Raw genomic sequence first — 18,832 nt, forward strand, 5'->3', positions numbered from 1 at the left:
TTCGACTCTGTCAATCACCACATCCTCATCGGCAGACTTGACAGCCTTGGTTTCTCAAATGATTGCCTCGCCTGGTTCACCAACTACTTCTCTGATAGAGTTCAGTGTGTCAAATCGGAGGGTCTGCTGTCCGGACCCCTGGCAGTCTCTATGGGGGTGCCCCAGGGTTCAATTATTGGACCGACTCTCTTCTCTGTATACATCAATGATGTCGCTCTTGCTGCTGGTGAGTCTCTGATCCACCTCTACGCAGACGACACCATTATGTATGCTTCTGGCCCTTCTTTGGACACTGTGTTAACAACCCTACAAGCAAGCTTCAATGCCATACAACTCCCCTTCTGTGGCCTCCAATTGCTCTTAAATACAAGTAAAACTAAATGCATGCTCTTAAACCGATCGCTGCCTGCACCTGGCCGCCTGTCCAACACCTGGCCGCCTGTCCAACATCACTACTCTGGACGGCTCTGACTTAGAATACGTGGACAACTACAAATACCTAGGTGTCTGGTTAGACTGTACACTCTCCTTCCAGACCCACATCAAACATCTCCAATCCAAAGTTAAATCTAGAATTGGCTTCCTATTTCGCAACAAAGCATCCTTCACTCATGCTGCCAAACATACCCTTGTAAAACTGACCATCCTACCAATCCTCGACTTCGGCGATGTCATTTACAAAATAGCCTCCAATACCCTACTCAACAAATTGGATGCAGTCTATCACAGTGCAATCCGTTTTGTCACCAAAGCCCCATATACTACCCACCATTGCGACCTGTATGCTCTCGTTGGCTGGCCCTCGCTTCATACTCGTCGCCAAACCCACTGGCTCCATGTCATCTACAAGACCCTGCTAGGTAAAGTCCCCCCTTATCCCAGCTCGCTGGTCACCATAGCATCACCCACCTGTAGCACGCGCTCCAGCAGGTATATCTCTCTGGTCACGCCCAAAACCAATTCTTTCTTTGGCCGCCTCTCCTTCCAGTTCTCTGCTGCCAATGGCTGGAACGAACTACAAAAATCTCTGAAACTGGAAACACTAATCTCCCTCACTAGCTTTAAGCCTCAACTGTCAGAGCAGCTCACAGATTACTGCACCTGTACATAGCCCACCTATAATTTAGCCCAAACAACTACCTCTTTCCCTACTGTATTTTATTTATTTATTTTGCTACTTTCCACCCCATTATTTTTATTTCTACTTTGCACATTCTTCCACTGCAAATCTACCATTCCAGTGTTTTTACTTGCTATATTGTATTTACTTTGCCACCATGGCCTTTTTTTTGCCTTTACCTCCCTTATCTCACCTCATTTGCTCACATCGTATATAGACTTGATTATACTGTATTATTGACTGTATGTTTGTTTTATTCCATGTGTAACTCTGTGTCGTATGTGTCGAACTGCTTTGCTTTATCTTGGCCAGGTCGTAATTGTAAATGAGAACTTGTTCAACTTGCCTACCTGGTTTAAATAAAGGTGAAATAAAAAAACGTAAAAAACTTTCCTTTTTGACAACATTTACTTCTACTTTACTACATTCATAAAGAAAATACTGTACTTTTTACTCTATACATTTTCCTTCACACCCAAAGTACTCATTACAAGTTGAATGCTTAGCAGGAAACAAAAATGGTCAAATTCACACACTTATCAAGAGAAAATCCCTGGTCATCCCTACTGCCCCTGACCTGGTGGACTCACTAAACAGGAATGCTTTTGTAGCTTTTTTTTGTAAATATTATTTTATTTATTTATTGTTAGGGGGTGCTTTGTTTGTAAATTATGTCAGTGTTTAAAACGCATACATAAAAATAAAAAAATTAAAACATTGTGCCACCTGGTTTTATTAATTTTAAATGATTTATACTTTAACTTTTGATACTTAAGTGTATTTTAGAAATTACATTTACTTTTGATCCTTAAACCTCTCTGGGATTTGTGGGATACCTCGACAACAGACAGTGAAATTGCAGGGCGCCAAATTCAAACAACAGAAATCTCATAATTAAAATTCCTCAAACATACAAGTATTATACACCATTTTAAAGATACACTTCTTGTTAATCCAACCACAGTGTCCGATTTCAAAAAGGCTTTACGGCGAAAGCACACCATGCGATTATTTTAGGGCTGCGCCTAGCTCCAAAAACCATACAGACATTTTCCAGCCAAGGAGAGGGCTCACAAAAGTCAGAAATAGCAATTAAATTAATCACTAACCTTTGATCGTCATCTGGTGGCACTCCCAGGACTCCATGTTACACAATAAATGTTTGTTTTGTTCAATAAAGTCCCTCTTTTTGTCTAAAAACCTCAGTTTAAATTGGCGCGTTATGTTCAGTAATGCATTGTCTCAAATAACATCCGGTGAAATTGCAGAGAGCCAAATCAAATTACAGAAATACTCATAAACATTGATGAAAGATACAAGTGTTATACATAGGATTAAAGATCAACTACTTGTTAATCCAGCTGCTGTGTCAGATTTCAAAAAGGCTTCACGGCGAAAGCAAACCATACTATTATTGGAGGATAGCACCCCATCAAACAAACACAGACAATCATATTTCATCCCGCCAGGCGCGACACAAAACTCAGAAATAACTATATAATTTATGCCTTACCTTTGAAGATCTTCTTTTGTTGGCACTCCAATATGTCCCATAAACATCACAAATGGTCCTTTTGTTTGATTAATTCCGTCATATCTCCAAAATGTCCATTTATTTGGCGCGTTTGATCCAGAAAAACACCTGTTCCAACTTGCGCAACATGACTACAAAATATCTAATAAATTACCTGTAATCTTTGTCCAAACATTTCAGACAACTTTCCTAATACAACTTTAGGCACTTTTTAACGTGAATAATCAATCAAATTTAAGACTGGATAAACTGCGTTCATTAGCGGATAAATACAAAGTGGAGCGAGCTTTCAGGTCACGCGCCCCAACCACAACAGTACACTTCACTCGACCCTCGTTCTGAACAGGGCTACTTCTTAATTTCTCAAAGGAAACATCAACCAATTTCTAAAGACTGTTGACGTCCAGTCGGAAGTGATAGGAACTGCAAGCAAGTGTCTTAGGAATCTAGATTCCCATAGAAAACCCATTGAAAAGAGAGTAACCTCAAAAAAATAAATCCTGGTTGGTTTTTCCTCTGGGTTTCGCCTGCCAAATAAGTTCTGTTATACTCACAGACATCATTCAAACAGTTTTAGAAACTTCAAAGTGTTTTCTATCCAAATATACTAATAATATGCATATCCTAGCTTCTTGGCCTGAGTAGCAGGCAGTTTATTTTGGGCACACGTTTCATCCGGATGTGAAAATACAGCCCCCTAGTCTAGAGAGTTAAGTATATTTAAACCAAATTCTTTTAGACTTTTACTCAAGTAGAATTTTACTGGGTGACTTTCACTTTTACTTGAATCATTTTCTATAAAGGTATCTTTGCTTTTACTCAAGTGTGACAACTTACATCGGCTGATTTGAAAAGGGCTTAATAAATACAATTGATTAATTGGGTACTTTTTCCATCACTGTGTAAAAGGTTAGTGCTGGCTGTGCTGCCGGAAATGTTTGAGGTGGTTATTGGTAAAGTAGTACTGGCAGATGGCACTATTATTTATTTTTTGCCGTTTGTCATGTGTGTACAACTGGAATTTATGCAGCCGGCTATACACTTGTGTCCCCTGGCGACCGGCTTGTACATAAAACATCCTCCATTCAGGATGCAAGGGTGTCGATTTCCTTCTTAACTAGCTTTAATGGCGAGCCTCCGGAAAATAAACTGGGAAAATGATGCAAATACACGCCATTCAGCCAGGCGTAAACAACAGACTGCTGCAACCGGATCGGCTGAACATCAAGAAGTAGCGTTAGCCACTCTAGCATGGTGGTGGAACATTGTGTTTTATTTTTAAGACATTAAGCATATTTTTCCAGCTTTTTCCTGGCAGCTTTCCATTAAAGCTGTGCGTCAATCTAAGTAACATAATAAAATTAAATAAATCCCTGTCGAAATTAGTCAGTTTAAACTACAGATTTCTGTTCTTTGCATGGTCTGCGTCTCAATCTGCCGCATCCACATATGTAGCTTTTCGCAATTGCGGTGGAAAGAGGTCAACCATGAGTGCCAGACCATGAGACTTCCCGAAAAACAGTCTTCTCACAAAAACATTAGTAGTGTTTGAATGGTTTAGGATATAAACTAATGTGACCACTTTATGGAAAGATGAGACTCTCACTCATCTGAAAGTAACCTCAATCGCACTGCACACTGCTCTTTCCCACCTGGACAAAAGGAAAACCTACAGTGCATTCGTAAAGTATTCAGGCCACTTGACTTTTTCCACATTTTGTTAATTTACAGCCTTATTCTAAAATGTATTAAATAGTTATTCCCCCTCATCAGTCTACATATAATACCCCATAATGACACAGCAAAAACAGGTTTTTAGACATTTTAGCAAAATATAGATATATTTTTTAAATATCACATTTACATAAGTATTCAGACCCTTTACTCAGCACTTTGTTGAAGCACCTATGGCAGTGATTACAGCCTCAAGTCTTCTTGGGTATGATGCTACAAGCATGGCACACCTGTATTTGGGGAGTTTCTCCCATTCTTCTCTGCAGATCCTCTTAAGCTCTGTGAGGTTGGCTGGTGAGCTTTGCTGCACAGCTATTTTCAGGTCTCTCCAGAGATATTTGATCGGGTTCAAGTCCGTATTCTGGCTGGCCCCTCAAGGACATTCAGAGACTTGTCCCGAAGCCACTCCTGCCTTGTCTTGGCTGTGTGCTTAGGGTCGTTGTCCTGTTGGAAGGTGAACCGTCAACCCAGTCTGAGGTCTTGATGGCTCTGGAGCAGGTTTTCATCAATGATCTCTCTGTACTTTGCTCCGTTCATCTTTCCTTCGATCTTGACTATTATCCCAGTCCCTTCTGCTGAAAAACATCCTCACAGCATGATGCTGCCAACCCCATGCTTCACCGTAGGGATGGTGCCAAGTTTCCTCCAGACGCGACGCTTGGCATTCAGGCCAAAGAGTTCAATCTTGGTTTCATCAGACCAGAGAATCTTGTTTCTCATTGTGTGAGAGTCCTTTAGGTACCTTTTGGCAAACTCCAAGCAGGCTGTCCTGTGCATTTTACTGAGGACTAGCTTCCGTCTGGCCACTCTACCATAAAGGCCTGATTGGTGGAGTGCTGCAGAGATGGTTGTATCAGGAATCAGGCAAGACCCAGATGCAGACTGTGTCGAAGTAACAATGTTTATTAGAGCAACAGGGTCAAAGGTACAGGAAGGCAAGCAGGGTCAGGTCAGGCAGAGGTCGGTAATCCAGAGGTGGGGCAAAGGTACAGGATGGCCCGCAGAGGCCGTCAGAGTGGTCAGGAGGGCGGGCTCAGGGTCAGGACAGGCAGGGGTTAAAACCAGGAGTATGAGAAAAGACAAGGAAAAACAGAAGCTGACACAAAAAAACACTGGTAGGCTTGAACAAACAAGACGAACTGGCAACAGACAGACAGAGAACACAGGTATAAATACACAGGGGATGATGGGGAAGATAGGCAACACCTGGAGGGAGGTGGAGACAATCACAAAGACAGGTGAAACAGATCAGGGTGTGACAGGTTGTCCCTCTGGAAAGTTCTCCCATCTCCACAGAGGACCTCTGGAGCTCTGTCATAGTGACCATCGGGTTCTTGGTCACCTCCCTGACCAAGACCCTTCTCCCCCGATTGCTCTGTTTGGCTGGGCTGCCAGCATTAGGAAGAGTCTTGGTGGTTTCAAACTTCTCCATTTAAGAATGATGGAGAACCTTGTGTTCTTGGGGACCGTCAATGCTGCAGACATTTTTTGGTACCCTTCCCCAGATCTGTGCCTCGACACAATCCTATCTCGGAGCTCTATGAGATAGGATTCCACTGTCAACTTTGGGACCTTATATAGACAGGTGTGTGCCTTTCGAAATTATGTCCAATCAATTGAATTTACCATAGATGGATTCCAATCAAGTTATAAAAACATCTCAAGGATGAGCAATGGAAACAGGATGTACCTGGGGGTCTGAATACTTACAGTACCGGTCAAAAGTTTGGACACACCTACTCATTCAAGGATTTTTCTTTATTTTTTTATATTTTCTACATTGTATAATAATAGTGAAGACATCAAAACTATAACAAATATGGAAACATGTAGTAACCAAAAAAATCATATTTGAGATTCTTCAAAGTAGCCAGCATTTGCCTTGATGACAGCTTTGCACACTCTCGGGATTCTCTCAACCAACTTCACCTGGAATGATTTTTCAACAGTCTTGAAGGAGTTCCCACATACGCTGAGCAATTGTTGGCTGATTTTCCTCACTCTGCAGTACAACTTATCCCAAACCATGTCAATTGGGTTGAGGTTGGGTGATTGTGGATGCCAGGCCATCTGATGCAGCAATCTACCACTCTCCTTCTTGGTCAAATAGCCCTTACACAGCCTGGAGGTGTGTTGGGTCATTGTCCTGTTTAAAAACAAATGATAGGCCCACTAAGCGCAAACCAGATGGGATGGCGTAACGCTGTAGAATGATATGGTAGCCATGCTGGTTAACTGTGCCTTCAATTCTAAATAAATCACGATAGAGTCACCAGCAAAGCACCCCTCACCATCACACCTCCTTCATGCTTCACGGTGGGAACCATACATGCGGAGATCATCCGTTCACCTACTGTGCGTTTCACAAAGACACAGCGGTTGGAACCAAAAATCTCAAATTTGGACTCATCAGACCTAAGATTAGATTTCCAACTGTCTAATGTCCATTGCTCGTGTTTCTTGGCCCAAGCAAGTCTCTTCTTCTTATTGGTGTCCTTTAGTGGTTTCTCCGCAGCAATTTATTTGAGCTGTTCTTGCCATAATATCGTCTTTTACCAAATAGGGCTATTTTCTGTATACGACCCCTTTTGCCCGACCTCAACCCAATTGATATGGTTTGGGATGAGTCTGTTGCTAGATATTGTTACTGGTCACAGTCTCAATTAACCCTATTTTACATTGGTTTGGTTTGGCTGTCTGACCACACAGATTTTCATTGTTTGACTTGTCCCCTTTAATAGAGGCTCAGACGACAGGAAGATGCTTCTACCGCATGCATCCACTACCCGCGTTTATGTTCCACATTCCTCCATTACCCGCGTTTACCCACTGCATGCATCCAGTGCATGTATTTTTTAGTATTCACATTAAGAATATCCTTGGAAACCACAAGTTTAAGGCATTTCTACTTTTTAAAGTTAAGTTTCGTTAAATAATTTGCATAAGGATGCTTGTCCAAAGTTTTTCACCATTTGTTTTTACGGAGGCACAACCCAGATGATCGCACAGCAATCACACCAATATATTGGATTGAATATTGAAATCGTTGAATTTAATTGATTGTTTACCAATTAACTCAGTACTGCTAGACCGGATAGTGTAATTTGTACTCTATAGGTGGCGCTGTATATATGCACACACAACCCTCTGCTAAATATGGATTGTCTGGATCATAAGTGTTTCGGATATCCGCCGGTACTGAGGTTGTGTCAGCGTGGTGTTGTTGTAACTCAGAAGTGGCCTTAGGTCTGATGTCTTTTGGCACCAAACAGTTCTGACCACAGCAGCCACCGCTCCAGCCCTCAAGCAGACCAAAGTGGGCCAGACCAGTCACTCGATCAGTGCGTTCCGGAGTTTATTGTCTAAGACTCCTCTTCATAAGTGTTTGCTTTCAGTTACTTTATTTGTGCACTCACCAGGCGGCCACAATGATAATTGCTGGGGGGATGTGAGGCGGTAGAAAAACAATCACAAAGGGACTCACCACAGATTCAAGTTCATTAGTGCTTCATTGAGTGAGGTAGGCATATTCCGGTCCCAGAGCTGAGCTGGGCTCGTGTGTAAATATCTGTGATATAGCCTAGCCGACAAGGTGAGACATTGTATCCAAATTGTAAATGTTTTGTACAGGAAGTATATTGAAAACACCCAAATTCAGTTGCAGCTGTATAGTACATCAGCAATGGCATATTATTCTGTAACCTTTGCGCAGAACTCAGTCCTCAAACACTCCAGAAATAAAATATAGCAAAAATACAGAGTTCTATATTTGATGATGGAGCACTATCAGAATAGTGCATATGAATAAATATCAATTCTGTTGTATCATTCATATGCTGAATCATTCTTGGGGAGGAATGTAGGCACTTGAGTTCTGGGGAAGGGGATGTGGGGGGTTGTTGCCAGTGTCAGCCCTGGGTCAGGCATCTGCAGTATGATTACAAGTGTTGACAGACTCAGGGGATATAAACAGCATCTGAAGGGCCTCGCAGCATTCAGTGCTGCCAGTCTTACACTCTGACACCATTCAAAATAGCATCTTTAAAACAGCATAGTTTTCTACACTCTGGCGTGGCACTTGAAGGGCATCAGCCTCATTAGGACGATTTCTCCCCCAGAGGAAGTGTCTGGATGATAGACACTAGCACTAACAATCCCATCTTAATATCTTAATAGCCAGCGTTCCTTTGTAGGAGTCAACTGTATGTAACTATGTAACTAGCCGTATGTAAAATTATTATGAACATTTAACTGGAGAAGATGACATACCTTCAAGTGCTATTGTATTACTTTCCAAATAACCTTGTCCACACCCAGGCTAATTCCTACTGTATAGAAAGCCGTCTGGTGAACGATACTACTTGCAAACTGATTTCATATTCTTTATACAAAAAGTATGTTTTGCTCCTCGTTAAAATCAGCAAATGACTATCTGTAAATCTGTAAATGACTATAAACACAGTTTGGCTGGGATTTACGTAGCAATAGGTGTATTGCGTGTGTGTTCACTGCAGTTGTCTGTATCAGACCCTCCCTGTCATACTTAGTCTCAGACTCTCCTCTGAGACTCCTCTGACACAAATGAGTTCTCTTTAGGGAGGGAACAACAGTTACAGCAATTAAACTGCCGTATTAGAAAGATTTAGGCCTAATGTAGCTCCCTCTTGTAGATGCTCCTGGGCAGTTTTTCCTGTTTTCTATTCCACTGAGACTCGCTGCCTGCAATGCAGGGGCTGACACAGTGTCCTCTTACTAAAACAATGCATGATGCATTGGCTTGATGAAGTTAATCTGCTTATGTTCGTGTTCCAAATAAGGAAAGATTGTCTGTGAAAACAATGCAGATGTACAGTTCTTAATTATACTTTTTTTAATGTCCTTTAAAACATTTTTTTAAAGATAGTTGATGTTCAGTCAAGCCGTGTGCTGGTGGTGGTCCAATGAAATGCTGCAATGCAGTGAATTATTATCTGTTGGACAAGGTGTGTTGTCTTTCCACCTGTTCCACACCAGATGGCGATGTTCCCAACAATGACTCACGCAGCCCAGAATGCGAGCTCATTTCGCAGTGCTACCCCAAGTCTTTTTCATCAATGTCAAGCATTGCCCTTTGACTGTGATCCAACAGTGCTTTCTAACAAATATGCTTACTACCATTTAAAAAATAAAAATAAATTCTATGAGTTCTATCTGGACAACAAGGTGGAGTATGAATTTGATTACTTGTTGTAATATGTGGACTGTCAAGAGCTTGAACTGAATTTTAAGAATGTCACCAAAAATAACAGATGTTGATCCAATAAATTAACTTTCGAAACTAAAACTAAAATGGTAAAACACTATTAGATTTAGATCGAGACCAGGGCCTGTATCCACAATGCCTCTTAGTGTAGAAGTGCTGATTTAGGATCAGTTTAGCCTTTTAGATCACAATAAATCTGAATGTAAAGACAGGTGATGACCTGATCCTATACCAGCACTCTTACTCTGAGACGCTTTGTGGATGCGGGCCCTGATTAGCATTATTGAACATTTGAGACATTTTCAGCAGGCCTTGATCAATGTCCACTTTATTAAATTCATTACATTTATCCCCTCAGTTTTGTCTGATAAGTTCAGTGAATGCGGACATCCTGTCTGTTCTGTAGAGGCCGTGATAGACTGAGATTATGTCAACTTTGGTCTGCTGGCGCAATGACAGAATCGGTGTATCGATGACTCACACCCACAGCGATGTGCCATCTCTGAGCGTCTCCATCAACATGATTACCTTTATGGATGCATATGGCATCACAAATCACTCTGCAGAGGCTAGGTGGTCACACCCTCACACCGTGCTCAAAGCCGGTGGCACAGTTTACGTTGTGTGTGGGTGAGAACGTGCGAAGCGGTGAGTGAATATGTCACAGAATTCCTTACATTCCCGGGATAGGTCTGGGGGAGTCTGGCTCGGTGTTGGGTTCCTGGGGTAAGGAAAGAGGAGCCAGGGGAATAGGGTGCCGACTCAGCAGCTGACACCTCCTCTGATCTCTCTCACTCCCTCCGTCCTCCACCCTTAACTAAATTCTAAGCCACCCTGTAAAAAAAGAAAAAATCTAGCTGTTTCAACTAAATATTATTAAGTAACTGCTTTCACAGCCTTTTTTTCTGTTTACTCAACTTTTTGGTCAAAGTGTTACCTGAATTTAACATTTTTAGTTGGCTCAAACTTAGCTACAACATGAGAAAAACAAAGGCAAAAAAATGAAAAAACGTACAATGATGTGTTTGCTCAAATTGTCTCATAATATGAAAATCACACACAGTGCTTTTAACATACAATGTTTTCAACTTACATATTTAAAACACGTTGACATGATTACATTGTGCATGTTAATTGATACAGTAATTAATATTCAACATTATCTCACCTAGGATTTGAGCTCCCAACCTCTTGGTTCACAGCATTCCAATCGTTCTGCTCTCCACCATGTCTGTGTCAATAACTGATTTCACCTGTATTTCTACACATTGCACTTTAATGTAAATTTCAGCTCTGTTAAAAGTACACTCAAGAAAAATGATTTTATTTATCATAGTGTTTAAGGAGTAACATTAAAACAGAGTAACATGCCCCACCAACATTAGACAAAAAAATAAAACTTTTAGCATGCTTATAGGGAAGGCCACTCAACATGCTCGGCACTGACACAAATGACTGATGATTGGCTGAAAGAAATGTGTAATAAGAAGATTGTATGAGCTGTTTTGGAGGGACTTCAGTGGAGCCTTTGGTATCATTGAGCATAACGTATAAATGAAAAAACGTAGGGGTTATGGATTAATATCTTCTGCCTTATCATGGATGGACAGATACCTATCCAATAGAACTCAGAGGGTTTTCTTTAATGGAAGCCTTTCTAATGCAAATTCGGTTGAGTGTGGTGTACCGCAGGGCAGCCAGCTTGGCCCATTATTGTTTTCTGTGTTTACTAATGACCTTCCACTGACCTTGAATAAAGCCTGTGTGTCCCTGTACGCTGACAACTCAACACTATATATGTCATCTGCAACAGTAAAATAAATAATAACATAATTAACATAGCTACAGTCAGTTTTTTAATGGGTAACTAGCATTAGGCTGGTGCTAAATATCTCAGAAACAAAAAGTATACGGGCCTCCCAAGTAATGTAGCGGTCTTGTGGTATCACTACAGATCCGAGTTCGATCCCGGGTTGTGTCGCAGCCAGCCGCAACCGGGAGACCCATGAGGGGGCGCACAATTGGCCCAGCATCGTTAGGGGAGGGTTTGGCCGGCCAGGATTTCCTTGTCCCATTGCGCTCTAGCGACTCCTGTGGCAGGCCGGGCGCATACACGCTGACACGGTTGCCAGAAAAAGGGGTTAAAATGAAAAATAAAACATTTTAAAATCTAAAAGCTTCATTTTTGGGACAAATCACTCGCTCAACCTTAAACCTCATCTGGATCTATTATTGAATAATGTGGCTACTAAGCAAGTTGAAGAGACTAAACTGCTGGGTGTTACCCTAGATAGCAAGATATCATGGTCAAAACATATAGATAATGGGTGCTAAAATTGGAAGAGGTCTGCCCATGATAAGGCCTTGCTCTGCTTTCTTGATATCTCAGTCAACCAGACAGGTCTTACAGGCTCTAGTTTCATCACATCTGGACTACTGTCCAGTTGTGTTGTCAGGAAGGACATAGACAAATTGCGGTTGGTACAAAACAGAGCAGCCCGTACTGCACTTAGATGTACACGGAGGGCGAATGTCAATGACATGCATGTCAATCTCTCCTGGCTCAAAGTTGAAGAGAGATTGACTGCATCAATGTCAATGTCTTTGTGTGAGGTGTGATGTATTGAAGGTACCGAACTGTCTGTTCAAGCAGTTGGCACACAGTTTGGACACTCATGGGTACATCACAAGACATGCAACCAGAGGTGTTTTCACTGTCTCCAGGTCCAGAACAGAGGCTGGGAAACACACAGTACTAAAAAGAGCCATGACTACATGGAACTCTCTGCCACCACAGGTAACTCAAGCTGGCAAAAAAAACATATAGAAGAACACCTTACAGCACGACAGGGACAGTGAAGAGACACACAGACATATTTGTATTATGTATTGTATTATGTATGTAATACGTGTTTTGGATACAACTGTGATATGTGGTTGTCTCGCCTGGCTATCTTAAGATGAATGCAATAGCTGTGGGTCGCTCTGGATGGGAGTGTCTGCTGAATGGCTAAATTATAATGTAAATGTAGTGCTATGTATGTATATTTATGTATTTTATTTGTTGCGTTGTTCCTGTTTGGAACACAGGAAGAAGCTAACCGGGGATTCTACTAAATGATGAGAGAGTAGTCAGATTAACTGAAAATTGACACAGACACAGTGGTGTAGCAGGAAGATTGGAATGCCCTGAAATTGAGAAGAAAAAAAAAAACTGTGGAACCAGTTGCTTAATAATAATTAGTTTAAACAACTATATATTATTATTTAAAAAATATACAGTGCAGAAGAATATGACACACAAATCTTTCATCGGTTCCAACATGTTAGTAGTGCTGAGCATGCACATTGGAAAGCACGCACGTTAAACATTTTGCCATGTAAGGCCTACTAATCTGTTAGATCACATCTCATTGAAGAGGCATTGCTGTTCCCCTCACCTCTCACGAGGTGAATCAATGTCCATGTTGTGAAGCATCCTCTTGTCATTTGGAGTGAAAACCAATCTATGAGTTAGCCTACGAGTGATGTGGCTCGAACAGGAATTGCTTTTTCACCACTCAAGCCAGATGAGGAGAAAATGCTCCCATGGTCAACATTCTCCAATTCATTTTGTCCATTGAAATTGCAACCTTGTGATCGAAATGAGCGTAAATACAGTATCTAAAGACTTCATATCAGATTCTGCTTAATGTGTATTGAATGGACTTAAATGCACAATTGAGTTTGGCTGGCAATTTATCAGCATTGGGTTACAATGTTGTCATACATGGTGTATTGTATTTATAGACTGAGAAACCTCTTAGGAGATACTGGAGAAGTATCATTTCCTTCCGACTGCAGCCCTCTTCTAAGACAGTCCAGAACATTTTGCTGGAAGTTTGCTAGTGGTTCCTGTTTAAATTGTATTTTTGACTCAAGTAAAATGACAATGATTTCTGCTGTGTCATCGATGACTGTGGACCTTCAGAAAGGTCACCTCTGCCCTGGTACATTTCCCCTCAAACACTTATGCCCATTTGAGAATTTAAGTGACACTTGTGTACCAGATGCACTTTTCCTTTCTCTGCAGAGGCTGTATCCTCAAACTGCTCTCCACTCTGAACACTCCCCCGTCTGCCGAGCTGCACTTACCCAACTCAATGCTGCCGAAAGGTCGCACTGAGCATGCCATTTGAACCGGGGTTTTATTATTGATTACGTTCAGTGGGCCCTCTGTGGCAGCCTGTCTGTTTAGTGGTGTATTTCGTTTTTTTGTTAGGCTAGTGAATGTAGGCTACTGTGTTGTGTGGCGTGCTCACTGCTGTCCAGTAGCTTACTCCCAATCCCTCCCATACACCTCTGACTCTTTCACGTGTTTATTCCTGTCAGAATGTTATGTATGCACATGTTATCCACAGTACATAACTTAGGCTATCAGTTACCTTTCTGAGTAAGCGGCATGCATAAGTATGTGAACATAGTATCATGCATGTACAAGCACATGCTCCATCAAACCGAATGAATCAATAAATACAACACTGCCAGTTCCTGCTGTCGTAGAAAAGGCCGAATGGCAAAGTCATACTGCTTCTTTTTCTGCTGATGAATTATGGATCAGCTGCATCAGCAAGAAAATAGTCCCCAGACCCCAACGTTGTATCCAGTCCCCACGTTGTATCCAGTCCCCTTTGACTTGACTGGCCTATATTCATTCCAAATGAAATCCAATGCTTTTCATTTCAAGTCTATCCCATATTGATTACTGGGTTTCTTAATTGTCACAATATCACTGAAGTGAATGCTTGTCCACTTTGTTTTTGTGAGTTTTATTGCTTGCTTTCAGTAAGATGGAAATTCAACTTTGTGATCTGAATGAGCTCGTGCAGCAGAGTTACTGCTAGTTTGGGGTTCAAAGTTCAAATGTGAATTTCTCATCCCACTGGACAAAAACAGGTTGAATCAACGTTGTTTCCAAGTAATTTCAACAACAACAAAAATCTACGTTATTGCATTGAATCAACGTGGAAAACGACATGTCACATTTTGTTCATTTCACGTTGAACCCTCGTTAGTTGACAACATAACCAAATCTAAATCAAAACCAGACGCTGAAATTACGTCTGTGCCCACTGGGATGTCAATTCCTGAAATGAAATGGTCAGGAATGTTAGTACTGAAAGGGATAGTTGATAGATGAACAGACATGCAGTCGTGCAACAATTTGTAAGTACAGTATTGACTTTCAACACAATGTTTCTCATCGTATCCTATGTTTAAAGAATGCTGTTGGCATCAATATCATTTAGGCTACACTAACAGTGCTGGTTGGGCTAGTTGCTTGAAGATAGCTGTGTTGAATACACTGCTGGGGGTATGCTAGTGGTTCTGATGTCATCCTTGAACAATTCTCTTTCAATGCATATTGGGTCTCGCCAGCTGTTGTTTCAATATCATCTAACCCCACGTTAATAAAAGCCTAATTGAAAGAGCTTGATATCCCAGTATATCCAGTTACTTACACTTGTACACAAAGCCTGTATGAATGGCTATACCCTTCGGCCCATTCTGTGTGTGTGTGTGTGTGTGTGTGTGTGTGTGTGTGTGTGTGTGTGTGTGTTGAATAGAGGACCCTATAATTGGTATGGAGACAGCTGACCTGCCAATAACAAAAGAAACCTCTCTGGCACATTTCCCTCCGGGTAACTTCCTGTGTCTTTGTTCTGTATATAAGCATTCCACATCCATACACACGCGCACACACGCACACTATTAATGTTTGAGATCAAGGCAAGTCAATTAATGCATTTTGATCTAGCTGTTAACCTTACAAGTCTAAATCACATCTTGATATTATGTGCCGTTGTGCCAGATTAGTAGTAGGCCTAGGCTGAGTTTGCTTATCAATCATGTATAGTACTGTAAATCTCTTTCACCCTCCGTGTTGAATAATCCTGCCGACTCAGTGATATTTTACATATCCATCAAACTGTAAGGTCTTAGAAATGTGATGGAGAGGGAGGAAGAGAAACGATGATATGAACTCCATAGAGGGGGTTACTTCTTCTCAAAGTAGAGAATTTATCTTTTCGATGGAATCCTTAGTTTTTCTGAAATTGGTTGTATATTATTATAAATGAAAGAAAAACACATTTGAGACCCAGTTTGTTCGACAACGGCAGTTGCTGTTGACCTGTTTCTGTTTCCTTCTTGTGCTGCAGGCAGCTGTGTTTAATTGTATCTTTCTAGTCAGATTGCTGTGGATAGTAACCCAGCTGTTAATGGGTCAAGTGCAGTTGTCTCTGTAAAGGATTCATGCATCGTGTTGTCTTTTAATCTCGCTGTGTGATATAATCCATTCTAAGTGCTAATGGAAAGAATGTCAGAACATGCTCTAGGAAATTGCAATGTTCTTGGCTGATGCCCATTAATTTTCCTCCCGTGCATCATCTCCTCATGGTCTGCATTGGGGCTTTGAAAGAATTGTCACTATTCAAAATGCAGAGGTGCCTAGGGGTCGTTAATATGATTAACAAGATTAACTTGGCCATTGGGCAACCCCCCTAAGAATTTGAAATATTAACTTTGTTCCAGAACATTATTTTTAGGATGTCCCAAAGAGTGAATACCATTAAACAACCCATAACTGGTGTGCACTTCAAATTTGCCAGTGGATCTCTTGAATTTCTGCTAATGAAATCCCTAAATTTTGTCAGTAGAGATGTACTTGATATGGAAATTCTGGACAAAAACAGATAAAAACAATAACAGATTTTTTTTGTACAAACCATACAGATGTGATGGCCAATATTATGCATATACATTATCATGTATTGTCAGGACTGGACATATGGTGGTAAGCTGCTGATGATGGTGGTGGTATAGCAAGGTCTACCCTAGAATCACTATCTGTTAGGCTGTCATTACACTCAGCAGTTTTAGCTGCACTTTAATCAGGCTATTGAAAGCTCTCTATGGTCCATGTCTGTGTCTCAGAGCTCAGCAGTGTCAATGTCAGGGCCTCAGGATGGTTCTCATTAACATAGCTTTCCCAAAATTGATTTAAGGTTTACTTTGTCAATGACATCTTCCTTTTGCCTATTCAGATGCTGTTTGCAGGACTTTCTGCTTGCCCAGCCAGTTAAACGCTGTAGGCATACAATAAATGTGCTTTTCAGCAGGGTTTACTGATGTTGTAACTTAAATTGTAGAAGCAAGTACAATGAAGACATCTAACTAGCTTGCAGGAATCCATTGTTGTGGGTTCCCACTATGGCCAAGCTGCAAAGTCAAAATTGGCTATATCGTTAAAATGAATGGGTAAAAAATTAGCTTAGGGTTAGGCCAGATAGTGATGACCATTGTTGTGCACTAACAGCCCGTGTTAAATGAAGACGATGTGGGGCGATGAAACAATGGAAGCCATTCATTTTCAATGAAAGAAAAGCGATGAGAAGCGAAGTGGGCGGGGGACCGTTGGGCGATGCGAGCATGGGCAAGAGAGTGTGACCATAGTGGGACCTAAGTTTGGGAAAGCTGAACTTCATGCAAGTACTCAGCAATAATGCGGGGCTATTGACCAATCGAAGCTCACTATAGCTTCAAGCCCCTACTGGATTGGCTGTTGATACTGAGCACTACCTAGCTTGCTAGCAACCACATGACGAGCCACTCTGGACAAAGCTAGTGTGGCTAGGTGATGCATCACTGCATATTAATACCCCCTAATACCACGGCGCACAAACATTCAGCACCATGGACAGATCCCTAATCAGCACGAAGTTAACAGAACAGACAATGCTCAAACATTAAGGACCATGGACAGTACCCCGATCAGCAGGAAGTAAACAGACTGTTTATTAGTCTCTGTAACTGTTTATTAGTCTCTAACTGTTTATTAGTCTCTGTAACTGTTTGTTGGCCTCTGTAACGGTTTGTTGACCTCTGTAACTGTTTGTTGGCCTCTGTAACTGTTTGTTGGCCTCTGTTTATTAGTCTCTGTAACTGTTTATTAGTCTCTGTAACTGTTTGTTGGCCTCTGTAACTGTTTGTTGGCCTCTGTAACTGTTTATTAGTCTCTGTAACTGTTTATTAGTCTCTGTAACTGTTTGTTGGCCCCTGTAACGGTTTGTTGGCCCCTGTAACGGTTTGTTGGCCTCTGTAACGGTTTACTGGCCTCTGTAACGGTTTGTTGGACTCTGTAACTGTTTGTTGGCCTCTGTAATGGTTTATTGGTCACTGTAACTGTTTTGTTAGCCTCTGCAACTGTTTGTTGGGCTCTGTAACTGTTTATTGTCCTCTGTAACTGTTTATTGTCCTCTGTAACTGTTTATTGTCCTCTGTAACTGTTTGTTGGCCTCTGTAATTGTTTGTCGGCCTCTGTAACTGACTGTTGGCCTCTGTAACGGTTTGTCGGCCTCTGTAACGGTTTGTCGGCCTCTGTAACTGTTTGTCGGCCTCTAACGGTTTGTTGGCCTCTGTAACTGTTTGTTGGCCTCTGTAACTGTTTGTTGGCCTCTAACGGTTTGTTGTCCTCTAACTGTTTATTAGTCTCTGTAACTGTTTATTAGTCTCTGTAACTGTTTCTTGGCCTCTGTAACTGTTTGTTGGCCTCTGTAATTGACTGTTGGCCTCTGTAACTGTTTGTTGGCCTCAACTGTTTATTAGTCTCTAACTGTTTGTTGGCCTCTGTAACTGTTTATTAGTCTCTGTAACTGTTTGTTGGCCTCTGTAATTGTTTGTTGGCCTCTGTAACGGTTTGTTGGCCTCTGTAACGGTTTGTTGGCCTCTGTAACGGTTTGTTGGCCTCTGTAACAGTTTGTTGGCCTCTGTAACTGTTTGTTGGCCTCTGTAACAGTTTGTTGGCCTCTGTAACTGTTTGTTGGCCTCTGTAACTGTTTGTTGGCCCCTAACGGTTTGTTGTCCTCTAACTGTTTATTAGTCTCTGTAACTGTTTCTTGGCCTCTGTAACTGTTTGTTGGCCTCTGTAATTGACTGTTGGCCTCTGTAACTGTTTGTTGGCCTCAACTGTTTATTAGTCTCTAACTGTTTGTTGGCCTCTGTAACTGTTTATTAGTCTCTGTAACTGTTTGTTGGCCTCTGTAATTGTTTGTTGGCCTCTGTAACGGTTTGTTGGCCTCTGTAACGGTTTTGTAGGCCTCTGTAACGGTTTTATAGGCCTCTGTAACTGTTTGTTAGCCTCTGTAACTGTTTTTTGGCCTCT

This window comes from Oncorhynchus mykiss, chromosome 21 (genome assembly GCF_013265735.2).
Source record: "Oncorhynchus mykiss isolate Arlee chromosome 21, USDA_OmykA_1.1, whole genome shotgun sequence".
NCBI classification, from domain to species: Eukaryota; Metazoa; Chordata; class Actinopteri; order Salmoniformes; family Salmonidae; genus Oncorhynchus; species Oncorhynchus mykiss.